We start from the raw sequence: 18,884 nt of genomic DNA on the forward strand, positions 1-18,884 counted from the left end.
ACATTCATATGTGACTGCTTTGGTGCAGCTTGAAATTTGGGCACCATGCACATTGCATGCACTATATCCAGTCTAGAATAATTTAGATACAATAGGCTTACTATCATGGATCTATACAATGTCTAATCCACCACTAGTAATTCATCATTCTTCCTTAGTTTTCTTTCAATCACCATGGGAGTACTTACCAATTCACAGTCCTCCAATTGAAATTTGTTCAACATATCCTTTGCATACTTGGTTTGTGAGATAAAGATTCCCTTATCTTGTTGTGATATCTACAAACCAAGGAAGTATGTCAATTCTCCAAGCATTGACATCTCAAATTTTGACTGCATCTGATCAACAAATTCTTTGCAAAGGGTGTCCTTATTGCCTCCAAAAATAATGTCATCTACATACACAACCACAATGATCATGTGGTTCCCATCTCTATTTATGTATAAATTGTTGTCAACAGTCCCCTTTTTGAATCCTTTCTCCTTTAGGTACTGATCTAATATTGAATACCATGCTCTAGGAGCTTGCTTTAAACCATACAAGGCCTTCTTCAACCAACACACAAAGGTTTCATCATCATGTAGTAGAAACCCTTCTGATTGCTCCATGTACACTTCTTCCAAATTTCCATTGAGGAAGGTAGATTTGACATCCATTTCATATACTTTATAACCCTTGTAGGAAGAAAAGGCTAGAAAAACTCTAATTTCTTCTAATCTAGCTACTAGTGCAAATGGTTCTTTAAAGTTAATACCCTCTACCTAAGAGTATCCTTTGCACACCAGTCTAGCTTTATGTCAAACAATCTTACCTTCTTCATTTGACTTATTTTGGTAGACCCATTTAGTGCCAATGATGTTCTTATTTTCCAGTCTAGGGACTAATTCCCAAGTCTTGTTCTTCTCAATTTGTTGCAGTTCTTCTTCCATGCCATCCATCCATTCATGTCTTTTTCTTTCCTCATTGAATGTTTTAGATTCTACTTCAGTTGTGAAGCAAAAGTTGACTTGTTCATCATTTCGGGCAGGTCTTCTTCTAGTCTGTACACCACCACTCTTATTTCCTAGAATATACTCTTTTGGGTGATTCAGCTGCACATACCAGTTGGGAGCCTTCTTTAATGCTTCTTCTAGTTCATTGGATGACTATGCTTCCTCACCTTCATCAATGGAATCATCATATTGATTTACCTGTGATTGACTTCCTTTGTGCATATCCTCATCAAATTTTATGTGCACACTCTCAATGACTCTTTTTAGCCTTTTGTTGTAGCATTTGGAGGCCTTTATGTTAGATGAGTAACCAAGGAATATTCCTTCATCACTCCTAGAGTCAAAACTATTTAGACCATCCATATCTCTCTTGATAAAACACTTACTTCCAAATACCTTGAAGTATTTGACTGAGGGCTTCCAGTCATACCATAACTCATAAGGCATCATTCTATAGTTTGTTCTTAATTGAACCCAGTTCAAAGTATGTGCATTAGTATGAACAACTTCCTTCCAATATGTGTCTAGCAGACTGACCTCATTTAACATGGTTTTGTCCATCTACTTGACTTTCCTATTCTTCCTTTCTACCAAACCATTTTTTTGTGGTGTCCTAGGGGCTGAGTATTGCCTTCTAATTTCATGTCTTTCACAATAATCTTCAAACTCATTTAATGTGAACTCTCCACCCTAGTCTGATCTTAGACATTTTAGCTTGGACCCACTTTCCTTCTCCACCATCTTCCTAAAGATCTTGAATCTGTCAAATGCTTGTGATTTATTTCACAAGAAAGTGACCTATGTCATTCTTGAATAATCATCAATAAAGAGCATAAAATATCTTTCACCGATAAGAGCTCTTATCCTAGTCAGACCACACAAATTTGTATGTACAATCTCAAGTGGTCTTGAGGTGTTGTGCTCTTTTGTCCTTAAGCTCACCTTAGTCTGCTTCCCTTTTACACATTCATCACAAAATATGCTTACCGGTTTGATGATGGGATGCATATTTATTACAAACCCCTTTTTACTTACTACAACTAAGTTATCAAAGTATATGTGGCCTAATCTTTGGTGCCACAACCAGCTTTCATCAACCTGTCCCATCATGCATTGGGACTCATAGCATTCCTTCATATTGTAAACATTTCCATATGTTCTCTTTCCTTTTGCCACAACCTGACTAGTACTCTCTTTCTTTATCTAGCACCGGTAGAGCCAAAGGTGAATTTATAACCTTTGTCACACATTTGACTCACACTCAGCAGATTGTGCTTTAGGCCTTCCACATAATATACATCACGTGCCTTCAATTTTCCATCAATATTTAGAGTAATTTTTTCCTTTATTTTGATGGATGAGTTGTCTTTGAATCTTACTGACCATGATTCCAGTCTTCAATTTTGATAAAAGAAAATTTCATCTGTCATGTGGTTGGAACAACCACTATCTACAACCCAGAGATTTTTCCTTTCAGCATGTAAAGTAGTCAGCACTATCAAACTTGATTTTGCCTTTTATTTTTCTTTCTCAACCCATACTAGTTTGGTTTCCTTCTTCTTGTTAGCTACTATTTTGTGCTATGTTCAACTACTGGTTCTTGATCAGGATCTATCTTCTTCTTCTTGATCTTCTTGTTTTTACAAAACTTTTCTATATGTCCAAACTCTTGATAGTTATAGCCTTTCATATTTTCATTTAAAGATGAGTCTTTGAAATTATTGTAGGACACTGGTTTATTCTTCCTACATTCAAAACTCCTATGACCAAATTTATTACATTGATAACAAACAACATTCATAGCCAAGAGTGCATTAAAAGGATTTCTACTTTCATAATTCATAGTTGTCTTATTGGTTAATCTACAGTTAGCTATTATATGCCCAAATTTGTTAAACCAGTAACAATAACCATGAAATTTTGAAACATATAGGATAGGTTGCCTTGATCTTGTAAATGACTGCCTCATTAGGTGTCTTCCCTTCATGTTGTTGACTCTTATGTATCCGTTATGGTCAACTCTTGCATTTATCCTTAGATCTACATGTCAGTACAATGAGTGTAGCCTCTGGTTCATTGCTTGTGTATACCTATTTGTGTGGTGATTTCTAATAGCATATGCATATATCTTTTTCTCGGTATCATTTCTTATTGTGAACGTCTTGGTCTCTTTACCTTAATTGGAAGAAGTGAACTATATCTCCTTACCAGATGTGTCTTTTCTAGTTAAACTTTGACCTTCTTCAAATCCTAAGCCATCAGTATCTTTGGATTACTTCTATTTTCTCAACATCTTATCTAAGGCTCCAGTGTAGCCTTCATATTTGTTTCTCACTTTTATTTCTTCCTTACTTTCTTCAAGCTTCTTTCTGAGATTCACTATTTATGCTTCTAGATATTGATGCTCTTTTTACTTCTTCATCATATCAGAGGATGTAACTTTACATATCCTCTTGGCTTCTTCCAACTACAGTTTCAAGTCAAATATAACTTGATTGGACTCATCCAGGTATTGCTTCAAGAGACCTTGTTCATCTACTACAGTAAGCTTGAACTTATTGAGTTCTCTTCTTGTTTTACTCAGCTCCTCAAGAGAACTTATAAGGTCACCTTCTAGATCCACTTCAGCCTCAATATATCCTTCCTCATCTTCACCAACTGGTTCATCAAGTGCCATAAAGAGATTAACTTTTTTTCATTCTCATGATATTCATCTTCTGATGCACTTTCTTCATCTGTGGAATCATCCTCAATAGTATATAGGTTGTTATGCTTCTGGTAGCTTCTTCTTCCTTGCCGATAGACATTTCTTTCTTTATATTTACTAGCAGATCTTCTAAATCCTCTTGACTCATCTCTACTAGTTTCATTCTAAGGACATTTTGTAGCAAAGTGTCCAACTTTACTAGAGTTGAAACATTTGAGTGATAGCTTTCCTTTATACTTTATGGATCTTCTTTTGAGCTTTTTGACAAATTTTTCTACCTCTGCATCAGAGTCTTCACTGGATCCTTTATGAGAAACCACTTATTTTCCCTTCTTGGTGGAATTGAATGTTGCCTCTTTCCTTGAGGATGTATCACTAGTTTTTCTCATTTCATAGGTTGTTAGTGAGCCAAATATCTCATCCATTGTAAAGATCTTTAGATCCTTGGCTTCTTCTATGACATAAACATTTGTATCATACTTAGGTGTGAGAGACCTAAGTACCTTGTTCACAAGAATCTCATCTGCAATTTCTTTTCCAAGTCCTTTGATGGTATTCATAGTTTCATCAAATTTGTGAAGGTAGTCTGCAATATTTTCTTCATTCTTCATTTTGATGCTTTCACATTGGCCCCTTAGTGCTTGCAGCTTGGCCTCTTTGACTTTTGCATCTCCCTCAAATAACCTCTGCATTTTATCCCATCTCTTTGACGAATGCACAGTGCATGACCTTGACAAACTCATTATCACACAACCTACTCAAGATAGCATGTTTAGCCTTAGCATTGTTCTCATACTCCTTCTTGGCATCTAGATCACTGGGAGGAACACTAGGGATAATATAACCATTCTTGACAAGCATTCAAACATCAAAACCAAGGGAGGAAAGATAAGTCTCCATTCTTCTTCTCCAAAGGGCATAGTTAGACCCATCAAACATGGGAGCTTTTGAGGAGGCAAACTGGTGCAGGAGCACCTAAGAGATCAACAAACCAAATGAAGCCAATGAAGACAATGAAGACATTAGGAGATGAGAGGATGATGAACAAGATCAATTATTCCATATTAAAGCCTATTATGGCTTTTGGCAATTCAAAATGTATCAAGTTGGATAAAATTGTCAAAGTTGCAAATTTGTCCTAAAGGACCCAAAATTTGAATGTAATAGGGTTAGATGAGTTTTGATGTTTTGAATAAATGTAATAAGGCCTAAAAGGTCCAAAAATGTCAATTAGGAGTGTCAAGTTATTGCTAAGATGAATAATGTAATATTTGAAATTCAAAATGCAATGGCTTGTTAGTAAAATGGTGGGAATTAGTTTTTAGGGAGTTTTAACCCAAACTAATCTTCAAAACCAATTGGAAATGGTTGGGGAAGTTATTAGAAGGTTATATAAACCTTTTTCAATGCCTTGTACGGACATGGGAACCTGTGTACAGACTGGAGCAGCAAAAAGGCAATAAAATTCATATTTTCAAGCAATTTTAAGGAGTTTTTGGTATCATTTTGTTCATTCTTTGACTGCAAATATCATTGTGATTCATTGAAGGAAATATTTACATATTATTTGCCTTTATTTAATGCTTGGTTGAGGGTTTTGTATCAAATTCCATTAATTTGCTGACTGCCCTAACAATTTGTGAGGTTTTCTTTCAAGTTTTGATAGGATTAACATGAAAATCATCATTCCATGAGTGTTTCAGGCCTAATACTCATGGAATGATCTGTTTCTAACATGTATCAATAGTTTTGACATGAATACATGCATAAAATGAATGATTTGTAGGTGATCACCATGAGAAGTTGCAAGATTTTATGAGGAAGTTGGTGGCTAAGGAGTAGTAGCAGGAGATCCATCCATTGGAGGTGGTATTTTTATGATTGATGTAGTTTTATTATGCCAATGAAAAGGTGAAACAATCATCAATTGGTCAGAGAAGTGATTGGAGTGTGGATTTTGGTAAAATCTCACTTTTTGAGGCTTGATTGGTGCTACGTTGGGGTTTGAGTATAAGGGAGAGTTTTATATTGAAAGTAATTGTATATTTTGGAGTTTGGAACCATTTTATAGGACTGTTGAAAGTTTGGGAGTCAGGGAGAACAAATAAAGTATACTTCCTTTGTAAAAGTTGCATTTTTGGGGTCTAAAACAGAGGTACAGTCAAAAGGCAGCGTATATACTCCAAAGTAACCTATGCTAAGTTTATAATATGTTAAACTAGAGAAAAATGGGTATCTAAAAAACTAATTTAATTTTCTAGTGTTTTGGAAAAAGTTAGAGTTATGATAAAAAAACCTCCAAAATAGGGCTAGTGTAGGGGCAACTAGGCCTAGAAGCCTAAACTTGAGTTTTGTTGTTAAAACACTCATTTGAATCATAAAACCAGTTGAATCCTTTTATTTTCAGAATAACCAAACACCTTGATCCATTGGAGTTAGTGGGGTAAGTGTTTGATAGGTTTTGACACCTTTTAGCCTCTTGTGTGCTTGTAAGCATAGTGGGGATTGAAGTCTTCAAACCTTGTATTTTCCATATAACTATAAAAGTTTGAATCCTTGTGAAAACCCCACCACCTTCTGCATCACAAACTCATTTCTTTCTATTGTGTTTTAAAGTTAGAATCTACCGAAGCTTTAAACAACCAAGAACCTACGCTTTGATACCAATTGTTGAAAATAATGTGCCACTAAGAGGGGGGTGAATTAGTGGTTATATTGGTTAATATCTGAAGAACTAAATAGTCAGACTGGTAAGACAAATGAGGATACCAATAGAGACAAACACACAAATTCAACCCACAACACCAGATGTACGAGGAAAACCCAATATGGAAAAAACCACAATGAGAAATGTTGTTAGAGACTATTGCTCCAATCTAGCCTCACAAGTGAAATAATGAATTATAAAAATTTAGGGCACCAACCCAAAAAAAACCATCCCCTACTGATTTAGTGCACCAACCCAAGGAACACCAACCCATGCACCAAGATCCAACTTGGTAATGTATATTGAAATAAAATTTTGATACAATTATAGCTTCTGGTTACAAATGAGTTCTACAACACTTCATCAAATAGGTATATTTTGGTTAATAGTCTTCTCTTCTTCTCTCTCAGACTCACAACACACTCGTCATACTTGGATGCCTTCTTGACCAATTACACCTCACTTGTTAGCCCAACTGTTAGACCTGCAATAGTTTATTGGTACTCTATCTCTATCAGTTAAACCCTCTCATCGGTTTGCCTGCTAACTCACTCTACAACTTTATTGGAATAAATTCTAAGGGAGATGATCCTTCAATGTGCTCAATCTCTTACTCTCCTTCTTCACATCAAGCATTAAAAATTTTTGTCTCGAGCTCATACATTTATAATCTAGGATTCTTGCCTAAAACCACACTCAATCAATGTCGTGTTAGGTTTGCCTTCTCCAAATCAAACCATATCCAATCTGATTCGATATGATTTTCCAAGGATATGATCTTTATGATATCAATCAATCACCAATAAAGGTTCATATTCCAATGTGCATTTTCTAAAGTTGGAGGTCTGCACCATGCTTTTCTTCTTATCTATGTCATAAACTATTAATAGCTTTTTTGTTTCCCTCATCAAATGGGTACGAAGATCAAATCTTCTTGCAAGATCAATTCAGTTGCGTTTCTAGCTTGCCTTCCTCAAGCCGCAATCCTCTATCATCCTCTTTGACTCAGGGGTTCTTCATAAAAGTTAACATGCTTTCTGATTTGTTACATCGATGCACACTCCACTAGCCTATGCAATACCACCACCTACCATCTACTTGTCATTCTTGTCGACATCCACCTCTTCTTATATTTCTAATTTGGTTTGACATTCTTTGTTGACCAAGGTTGAATACCGGCTCAGTTCACCTTATCGGTATGACCAACAAACATCCTCTGTACCAGCAACACATCCTCCTAACAATTCATCATGCTATCCTCTCTTTTCTTCTCACCAAGTATTGTTGTGATTCTTTTAGAATTTCACCTCTTCATCACAAATAAACAACCAACCTTCATCTCAGTTTGTGCCTTACCAAGAAGCCTTCTTTACCCGCAGATGACACAATTCCTATGTATCAATAGCCTTACTTCTGTCTACTCACTCACATGTGCATTGTCATCATTGTAAAGCTCTGATGCCAATAGTTAATAAGATAAGAGAGGGGGGTGAATCATACAAACTTAATCTTCAATATATTCAACAGATTCAACCTTGGTAGCTTATACTTCAGAATATATAGCCAAAACTGTAAAACACTTAAACTCATGAACAAATAACATCACAACACATATAACACCAGATTTAACATGGAAACCCAAATAGGGAAAAACCACAGTGGGATTTCAGACCCACTAAGAAATATACCCTTCTAGAGTATGCTCGATTAAAAGAAAATCCTGTTAAAGATTACAAACACATTGCTAGATGTGACCTGGTTAAGGGATTTCCCTCAAATCTCTTAGAATCTTGCACTTTGTTAGAAGTGACCTTGTCAAAGGATTTCAAACACTCAACTAGAATGTTACCTTGCTAGAGGATTTACAAATAAGACTGTTAGGTCCACTCGATTAAGAGATTTTCTGTCACTTACAAATAAATAAAAGTAATAAAATATATCTGCAACTTCACATCTGAAATACTAAAGAAGATTCTATTTGCTCAAAACAATCTTGTCATAACACTTATCTTGTCCCTTATTGGGCTTGTTGGGCTTCTCAATCTGTTCCTCAATCAAATCTTCAAGATTCTATGCTCGGTAAACATTACTGTAGCATCATTGTGCATATATTTGCTTGCATACATTGTTCATCAACAATTCCTTATTTATAAACAATTTCTAACTGCTTAATCTCATTGATCACATTTCCCATGATCAATCTTAGCCATCAGATCATCAAACTTGACTAGGTTCAATGTATCCTTCGATTTGAAAATGTTTTCCCTCACCTTGGAACTTGCATTCCTTCTTTGGAACTTGTGCTAGGTTATTTTGGTTCAATCTGTGTCATAGATCTTCCTCTTGATTTCCCATTCTTGTAGACCCTTAATAAACTTCTTGCATGACATACCAATCATCTGATCAACTCCATCTCATTAGCATCCTTCATTAAATAATGCTTTTATTCATCCAATGCGATCTATTATAACTTGGTTGTTACTCGGTTAATACTAAAATTCACTCGGTAGATATTCTTCCTTCTTTAACCGATATCGATAACCTTAGGGTTTATTGACTAGGTACCTTAGGGTTTACCGACTAGGTTCTTTGCTCGGTGACATAGTACAGTATTAAACTTATAATCAACAACATATGTAGAATATCAAAACAATGAAAACAACATGATCTCATCATTGTCTAACTCGGTAATAGTTTCCCATTGAATAACTTATTTTTCCCCTTCATTATCACATTCTTTTTGTGTCACTTACCGACCTCTTAATACTCATCAAAACATACTTCTCAAGATATGGAAACATTATATTGAATTAGAAAATCAATTTCTTGACATCAATGACAATATAATATTATTAAGACAATAATCATCCTTCTTCAGTTATATCAATAATCTCCAACAACCTTCTCAATATCCTTATTGAAATGCCAACAATCTCCTTTCTATTGAAATACCAACAATATCCCCCTTTGGCATTGATGGCAATACCAACTTTAAATTGCAATACCAACTGATTTGAATTCAGATTGCTATTTAGACTTCTCCTGTTATCCTTGATCTATTTAAACCTTCTCCTGAAGTCTTCTCCCCCTGTCATTAGTCTTCTATTATCTTCTCCATTTAGTCTATCTTTTCCATTTATTCTTCTCCCCCTTTGACAACAATGCCAAAAAGAAAAAGAACTAATTCATGGTTTCTTCCCTTGTGAAGTGATTGCCTTGCTATGTTACACATGTATCATCTGAGTCTCGGTCAGAGCAACTCTATTCACTATTTCCTGCACACCTTTAGAAAACCTCCTAAAGTGCGTAAATCGACATCAATCTACAAATAATACTTCATAGAGTCATCGAACTGATGCTTTCACTGAACTCTGTCAGTGAGTAGAAGAGAGGGGTAGGACCCCTAACTTTCTTTTGAGATACTCAAAAGTGTCCCTTAGCAGTGGCTTTGTGAAGATGTCTGCTATTTGCTGCTTTGAGCTGATATATTCTAGCACAACTTCCTTCTCTTGAAGTTCATCTCTGAGATAATGATACTTTATAGAGATATGCTTTGTCTTAGAGTGCATTACCAGATTCTTTAAAATGTTAATGGCACTAGTATTATCACAGAATACAGTTACTAGCTTGGTAACTTTCTCATTCATACCTTTCAACAATTATTTGATCCATGTTATATTGGTACAATTCAATGTTGCAGCAACATATTCAGCTTCAGTTGTTGACTATGAAATGCATCCTTGTTTCTTGCTAAGCCAGCTTACTAATCTTTCTCCCAAGAAGAAAGCCCCACCACTTGTGCTTTTCCTGTCATCAATGTTCCCTGCCCAATCAGCATCAGTATAAACTTTTAAATCAAAATCATTCCTTTTTTCATATACTAAGCCACAATATTTAGTGCCTCTTAGGTATCTAAAAAATTATCTTGATTGCTATCATATGGGTTTCTTTGGGATATGTAGAAAATCTTGCAACTATTCGTACTACATGTGCTATATCTAGCCTACTATAAACAACATATTGCAACTTTCTAATCATGGATTAGTAAAGTGTCTCATCAACAAATGTAGATTCATCATTCTTTGATAGTTTACAGTTAGTAGTCATATGAGTACTTACAGGTTTAGAATCCTCCATTCCAAATTTCTTCAAGATTTCCTTTATGTACTTGGATTGAGTAATGAAAATCTCATCTTTTATTTGTAGTATTTGTAAACCTATAAAATAATTTATCTCACCAATTAATGACATCTCAAATTCTTTGCACATTTCATTTCCAAAGTTCTTGCATAGAGAATTATTTCCACAAAAAGTAATATCATCAACAAATATGACTGAGATCAGTATTCCATTGTCCTCATCATTCTTCATGTACATATTGTTATTTTCACTTGTTCTTATAAAACCAATCTTGATTAAGTAAGAGTGCAGTCTCTCATACCATGCTCTAGGTGCTTGTTTCAGACCATATAAAGCTTTGTTCAATTTGCATACCTGATCTTTATTCTTGTCTTCAACAAATCCTTCAAGCTGTTCAATATAAACTTCTTCTTCTAGTATACCATTCAAAAATGCAGAATTAACATCCATTTGACATACCTTGAAATTTTTAAAAGCAGCACATGCCAACAATGTTCTTACTCCCTCAAGTCTAGCCATAGGTGCAAAAGTCTCACCATAATCTATTCCTTCTTCTTGAGCATAACCTTTGCAAACTAGTCTTGCTTTGTTCCGAATGACCTCACCTTTTTCATTTAGCTTGTTTCTGAAAATCCACTTTGTACCGATTATATTTTTGTCCTTCGGTCTTGGGACTAATGTCCATGTTTCATTCTTCTTGATTTGATCAATCTCTTCTATCATAGCATTTACCCAATCTTCATTGTTAAATGCCTCTTTTACTATTCTTGGTTCAAATTCAGCTATCAGACATCTGTTTTGTCTCAGTTTGTTCCTTGTCATCACTGGATCATCCTTATCTCCTATAATCTGACTTGATGCATGATTTCTTCTGACATATTTGGCTAATATAGGCTTGGTAGGCTCTTTATGATCTTCTTCATCCCTCAGTAACTAGATATTATCTTCATTTTCTTCAGCAACTTTCTCGGTTGGACATAGACAAATTCTTCATAATTTTCTAGTTCTTTTGAATTTCCTTCATTATTTCTTTCTGTAAATTCATCAATTTTCACATTTGCACTTTCCGCTATTTTGTTAGATTATTTGATTAGACATTTAAATGCTTTTTACTTCTAGAAGAATAACCAAGAAATGTTCCTTCCTCGCTTTTCTGATCAAACTTTCCATTTCTGTCATTGTTGTGAACATAACATCTACTTCCAAAGATTAAAAAATAACTTACATTAGGTTTCTTGTCATACTAGATTTCATATGGTGTCTTCATAGTTCCTTTCTTTAGTTGTACTCGATTTAGGGTGTAAACTGTAGTGCTTATTGCTTCTCTCCAAAATGTTTGAGATACCCTTTTTTCAATCATCAAGGTTGTGCCACAGTCTACAATAGATCTATTTCTTCTTTCAGCTATCCCATTTTGTTGTGGAGTTCTCGGTGCAGATACTTGCATTTTTATACCATGATCATTGCAGAATAAGTTAAATTTATCAGAAGTGAACTCTCCTCTTCTATCAAATCTAAGACATTTTAGTTGTCTTCTTGTTTCATTTTCAATTCTTGCCTTGTACCATTTAAACATTTGAAAAGCTTCTGATTTTTCTTTTAAAAACATAACTGACATCATCCTTGAGTAATCATCCACAAATAATATGAAATATTTATCACCATAATAACTTTGAACTTTCATGGGACCACAGAGATCATTGTGTACAAGATCTAAACTTCCTTTAGAAGTCTAGGACTTACTTGTAAAGCCTGATCTTGTCATCTTACCCATCTAGCATCCTCAACACATAACATTCTCAGGTTTTTCCAAGCTCGGTAGACCTCTTACTAGATGCTTCTTACTTATTTTGATCAGATTATCAAAATTTACATGACAAAACCTTTTATGCCATAACCAAGTATCTTCTATGTTTGCATACAGACAATTGTTCCAAGTTGAGTCAAGATGAAATGTATTACCTCTTGTTTGAGTCCCGGTAGTAGCTAGCTTTCCATGCTTGTCATGAACTTTGACAATTCCCTTCTGAAATTCTATTCAGTATCCTGTATTGTTTAGCTATGCTACACTTATCAAATTGTATTTCAAACCTTCAACCTAGTATACATCATTACATTTATCATTGTCAAGAAGTGTGATAGAACCTTTACCTTTCACCAGACATGGTGCATCTTTACCAAATCTTACATAACCTCCATCATAATCTTCTAATTTCACAAACTTGTGTTTATTACCTGTCATGTGATGAGAGCATCCACTGTCTATGATCCAAGAATCATTATTATTTATGTGAGATATTAGGGCTTTTTCTTCATACCTTTCTTCATCTGATCCATCTTTAATAGCCACATAAACAACTTCCTCTATTTCAGTTTCATTAGATTTATCATCGTTGGATTCCTCATCAGCTACTAGGCATGTCTTTCTATCTCTCCTTCTGAAGTCTCGGTGTCCTCTGTAGTGATTATCTTTATGTCTATCTTCTCGATATTCTCTCTTTTCACTAGATTCTTTGTAAGGGAAGTTAGAAGCCATATGTCCTATTTTATCACAATTGAAGCATTTCAAAGGTAGCTTTCCTTTAAACTTACCTTTGCCTCTTGGTAACCTTCTGGCCAATAGTGCTTCAAACTCTTCTTTCTTTCTAATTTTCTCATACAGTTTGTGTACTTCTTCCATGTTTTTATGAAATCTCTCACTTGCTTTGCTATGATTTCCTTTAGAATACATATTCATTCTATCATTATAATCATCAGATTCACCAATATGAAAAGAACTAAATGCAGATTCAACTTTATTTACCGAAGACCCACTGTTATCAAAATTACTTAACTCAAAGGCATGTAGCTTACCAATAGTAGCATCCAAAGAGACCAGCATGTTTGGTACATACCTTGATTCATTGATTGTAGAGACTCGAATGCCATAAGTAGGTAGAAGTGTTCTAAGCAACTTACTTGTTACATCCTTTTCTTCAATAGTTCTTCCTACTCCTTGGATTTGATTGACAATTTCCTTTAACCTTGTACGATATTGTGTTATGTTCTCACCTTCATTCATTCTCATGGATTCAAGTTGTCCTCTTAGACTATCTATTTTTCCTCTCTGAACATATTCATCACCACCATACACACATATATGAGCTTAGACCACATTGCCTTTGCATCATTACATCCTTCTAGATCATTAAATTCTGAGTCAGTCAATGCTGATGTTATTTTAATCATAGCTTGAATATGTTCTTTCTTTGCCTTTATCTCTTCCATTATCATCAGGTTGGTGCTAGGTGCTACGTAATCATTCTCCAGATATTATGTTGCATATTCTCCAATTCCTGATGAATGCAGCTTCATCCTTTTCTTCCATCTAAAGAAACTTGACTTGTTCAACTTTGGTGCATCCCTTTTATACATCTTTAGATCTTTGCCTCAAGTACCTTTAAAATTTTCTTTCAGAGTCCAAAGCTCTAATACCAATTGTAAAGCTCTGATGCCAATAGTGAATAAGATGAGAGAGGGGGGCTGAATCATACAAACTTAATCTTCAATATATTCAACAGATTCAACCTCGGTAGCTTATACTTCAGAATATATAGCCAAAACTATAAAACACTTAAACTCATAAAAAAATAACATCACAACACATATAACACCAGATTTAACATGAAAACCCAAATAGCAAAAAACCACTGTGGGATTTCAGACCCACTAAGAAATATACCCTTCTAGAGTATGCTCGGTTAAAAGAAAATCCTATTAAATATTACAAACACATTGCTTAGAATCTTGCACTTTGTTAGAAGTGACCATGACAAATGATTTCAAACACTCAACTAGAATGTTACCTTGCTAGAGGATTTACAAATAAGACTCTTAGGTCCACTCGGTTAAGAGATTTTCTATCAATTACAAAATAAATAACAATAATAAAATACATCTACAACTTCACATCTTAAATGCTAAAGCAGATTCTATTTGCTCAAAACAATCTTGTCATAAGACTTATCTTGTCCCTTGTTGGGCTTGCTGGCCTTCTCAATCTATTCCTCAATCAAATCTTCAAGCTTTTGTGCTCGGTAAACATTATTGTAGCATCATTGTGCATAAATTTGCCCACATACATTGTTCATCAAAAATTCCTTATTTATAAACAATTTCTAACCGCTTAATCTCCTTGATCACATTTCCCATTATCAATTTTAGCCATCAGATCATCAAACTTGACTAGGTTCAATGTATCCTTCGATTTGAAAATGTTCTACCTCGCCTTTGAATTTGTATTCCTTCCTTGGAACTTATGCTAGGTTATCGCGGTTCAATCTGTGTTGTAGATCTTCCTCTTGATTTTCCATTGCCATAGATCCTTAACAAACTTCTTACACAACATACCAATCATTTGATCAACTCCATCTCATCAGCATCCTTCATTAAATAATGCTTTTATTCATCCAATGCGATCTATTATAACTTGGTTGTTACTTGGTTAATACTGAAATTCACTCGGTAGACATTATTCCTTCTTTAACCGATATCTAGGTACCTTAGGGTTTACCAACTAGGTTCTTTTCTTGGTGACATAGTACACTATTAAACTTATAATCAACAACATATGTAGGATATCAAAACAATGAAAACAACATGATCTCATCATTGTCTAACTCGGTAATAGTTGCCCATTGAATAACTTATTTCTCCCCTTCATTATCACATTCTTTCTGTATCACTTACTGACCTCTTAATACTCATCAAAACATACTTCTCAAGATATGGCAACATCATACTGAATTGAAAAATCAATTTCTTTACATAAATGACAAAATAATATTATTAAGACAGTAATCATCCTTCTTCAATTATATCAATAATCTCCAATAACCTTCTCAATATCCTTATTGAAATGCCACCAATCTCCTTTCTATTGAAATGTCAATAATCATATGTCTTTCTCTTCTTGTACTCATGATCACCACTTCTTACTTACCGGTGACCTTGCCAAACCAGTTAAAATCAATGATAACTTAATGCCAATAATGCCAACATTGACAACATTGTCAGAAGTTGTCATTATGTTCAAAATGTGTGTCAACGAGTCATGTAAGGTATTTTATGATGTATAAGGATATTTTTTTATGTATTTGGACTTATTTGAATCACTATGGAGTCGTGGAAGTCATAGATTAGGTCTATATTCAATGTGGTGCAAAATTGTCAAAGTTGACAAAGAGTTGACAAAACAACTTTTTGCATTATGAGGGTAATTAGGAGTGAGTTTGTTAAAAAAAGTTAAAAGGGTGATTGTAACCATTTTGAAAGCTTGGAGGACATTATAAAGTTTTTTTCTCATTCAATTTAAGGTTTGTTGCCATGTATTGAGGAAGAATATCAATAAAAGTTGAGATTTCCTGCACTTTCTTGTGTGTTTCAAACATGATAGTCGGATATCAATTATTTTTCTTATTGAAAACTTATTTATTTTCATTGGAAAGAATTTGAGGATGATACAGGGTTGAATCCCTAGTAATTTGATCTTTGTTTCATTTCTTTCCATCAATTTTGTGATAGATCTAACAAATTTTCTAAAGCACTATCAAAACCCTACTAGGGTAAACAGTGAGAATATAAAATATATTGCTTCTCCATTGCACATTGATGAAAGGCCAAATCTTGGTGGAATGGAGAGAAATTGTATATATATACCTATATGGATTCATTTTTCACTTTTTCACATTCAAAATGATGACAAATTGTTGATTGGCAGTACCACAATCTAAAAATATAGCGATTTCATTAGTTTTGAGTGGTGTAAATGCAACAAATTTGTTTGAATGGTGTTATAAATGAAGAGAGGGACATGTGAGGGGCCCCTTGGCATGATCCAGGTGCTAAGTTAACAAGGAAGCCAATCCATTCATGAGGATTTATGACTATCCAAAAAATTTCTTTATGACTGTCATAGTTTGACAGTATACAAGAACTTGTGTTGTATGGATGAGTGTGGGTTGGTTTTGTAATTGGAGTTTTATGAGTATTTAAGGATACCCTAGGAGTCAATATAAGCCTTAGGAGGCATTGAGAAGTGGGAAGGAAGCCTAAGTTAAAGAATATCCTAAACATGACATGATTGTTCTAAAACATACTAGGACTACTACATATAACAATGTGACAAGATTTTTTGTCGAACAAGAGTTGGATGAGGGTAGGTGTTGAGTTGAGAGTAAGGAAGGAATGAGAATATTTTACCACTTTTGTAATGAGAATTTGGAGTGTTTTTAGGAAGAGAGAAATCCTTGTAGATATGAGTGTCCCTACATGGAGTTTGAATGTCCTAAAAATCAGTAAACCTGCAATAAAAGTTGTTGAATCCCTTAGGGTGGATGTGGGGGTGTAGAAAGGTGATTTGGTCAAGAAAGAGGAGTCTTCAAGGGTTCCATACAGTAATTATTTTGGGGTTCTTATTGCATATTGTGAGTTGGCATTGGTGGAAGAGTGGAAGTCCTAATAGGGGACAATCTAGGTTGAGTGACCATAAAAGCACTAACTCATTTTGGTGCATTTTCCAATGAACATTTCCAATGAACTATGGGATTTCTTTTATTTTGTCAGATCTTACAAGGAAAATTGTTTCAATTTTTTTTTTAAATATTGTCCGATGTTCATCGGAATCTTTCTTGATGTTCATCAGAATTCCGACAAAAAATAGAAAAGTGAAAAAGTGAAAAAAAAAATGTGCCCAAACAATGTTTTCCATACTTGTGACATCATTTTGGTTGGTTTGAGAAAGTTATAGACCGAATTTTCCATAGCCCTATTTTTTTGCAAATGAAGAAAAATTATGTTAGATAATATTAGCCAAGAACAAAATAAGGAGACAATTGCTAGATTGTGGTCTAGCTTGAAAAGAAAAGGTGATTGGAAATGTTATTGTCCCTACAAAAATTGTAAGGGCTTAAAGACTAGAAGATGTTTAATCATAATAGCTGAGAAATATTGTAGGTAGTATGGTCACATTGAAGGGGGGAATGATGATCGTCCATTGGTAAGTTGTTCATTATATGTGCTTATATTGATTTCATTTGTAAAATTTTATATCGTTCTAACAATTTATATACATAAAAAATAACTTGTTAATGAGATCATGATCATGGTTTATTTGTATTGATCATTTTTATATAGGTGGGGTGCCCTAGGGCACATGATATGGACTACCATGACCTGGAGAATATGGTTTTCCAAGTGGAGGAACATAGAGGTGTGAATATCAAAGCTGAAGATAATGATCCTATGGAAGAAGATGATCATGCACCATAAAACATAGTAGTTGAAGATGATGGCACAAATACATTGATCCATGACATATTTAGTATTGGTGCAACTGATCATGATGATCAAGATGACTTTGATGTTTTTAATGATTTACCTCTACTTGAGAAGGCATACGAGCCCCTTTACAAAGGCTCCCAAACAACTCTTCTCTCTGTTGTATTGTTGTTGGTGAACTTGAAGGGTATGAATGGTTTATCCAACATAACAGTCTCACGTATGTTAAGGTATGTCATAGATGTCATCTTTTTTCATCTTTTTTTGTTGTTATTTCATCTATAATTCTGAGATTTTTCCAAGATCAAGGGTACAATGAAAAACACACAAAAGAGAGACAATAGTTTGACAAGAAAAAATTGTATTCTCATCAATATGCAAAACTGATTAATTGGATTAGCCAATACAATGAATATGGGCCTTCTTATATAGGCAAGGCCAAATCGATATGTGAGCACATAGTCATGACATGTGGCTCAATGAGAAAAAAGGGTAGGTAAGAAAAACTAGGGGTAGGTAGGAGAAATAATATAATATTCCACAAGAGGTGGATCACCCACCGAATGTGGAATGTAACAGCAAGATAAGACCACAAAAAGTGGAATTTCTCCTACAAGCATCATCCCTATGTGCACACTTCCCTAAGTGTCTCATATCCAATCTATGATGAGATGCATTATCCTAATTCAACTTAAGTAAAGTGTAATTATATCCTAATAAATAATTACACCAACACCCCCCCTTAAGTGCAACTTAGGGGAATGAAGACTCAAGTCAACAATGCAAGATGGGTCCCAACTACTAGGCCATGAAAGGTACCCATGTACAAAATGCAAATGCAAGAAAACCTATGTAATGCAATATCTCACAAATGGAGAAAGGGAGAAAACCCAATGCAAAAAACCTTCCCCCCCAAAAGAGAGATAAATGTACAAAGAGACTCTCAAAGAAGAAGAACAAAACCTCAAAGAGGAAAAAGTCCCCTCCATAAGAGAGGAACAAGAATTCAGTTGAGCCTCCC

This window comes from Cryptomeria japonica, chromosome 4, assembly GCF_030272615.1.
Source record: "Cryptomeria japonica chromosome 4, Sugi_1.0, whole genome shotgun sequence".
Classification (NCBI taxonomy): domain Eukaryota; kingdom Viridiplantae; phylum Streptophyta; class Pinopsida; order Cupressales; family Cupressaceae; genus Cryptomeria; species Cryptomeria japonica.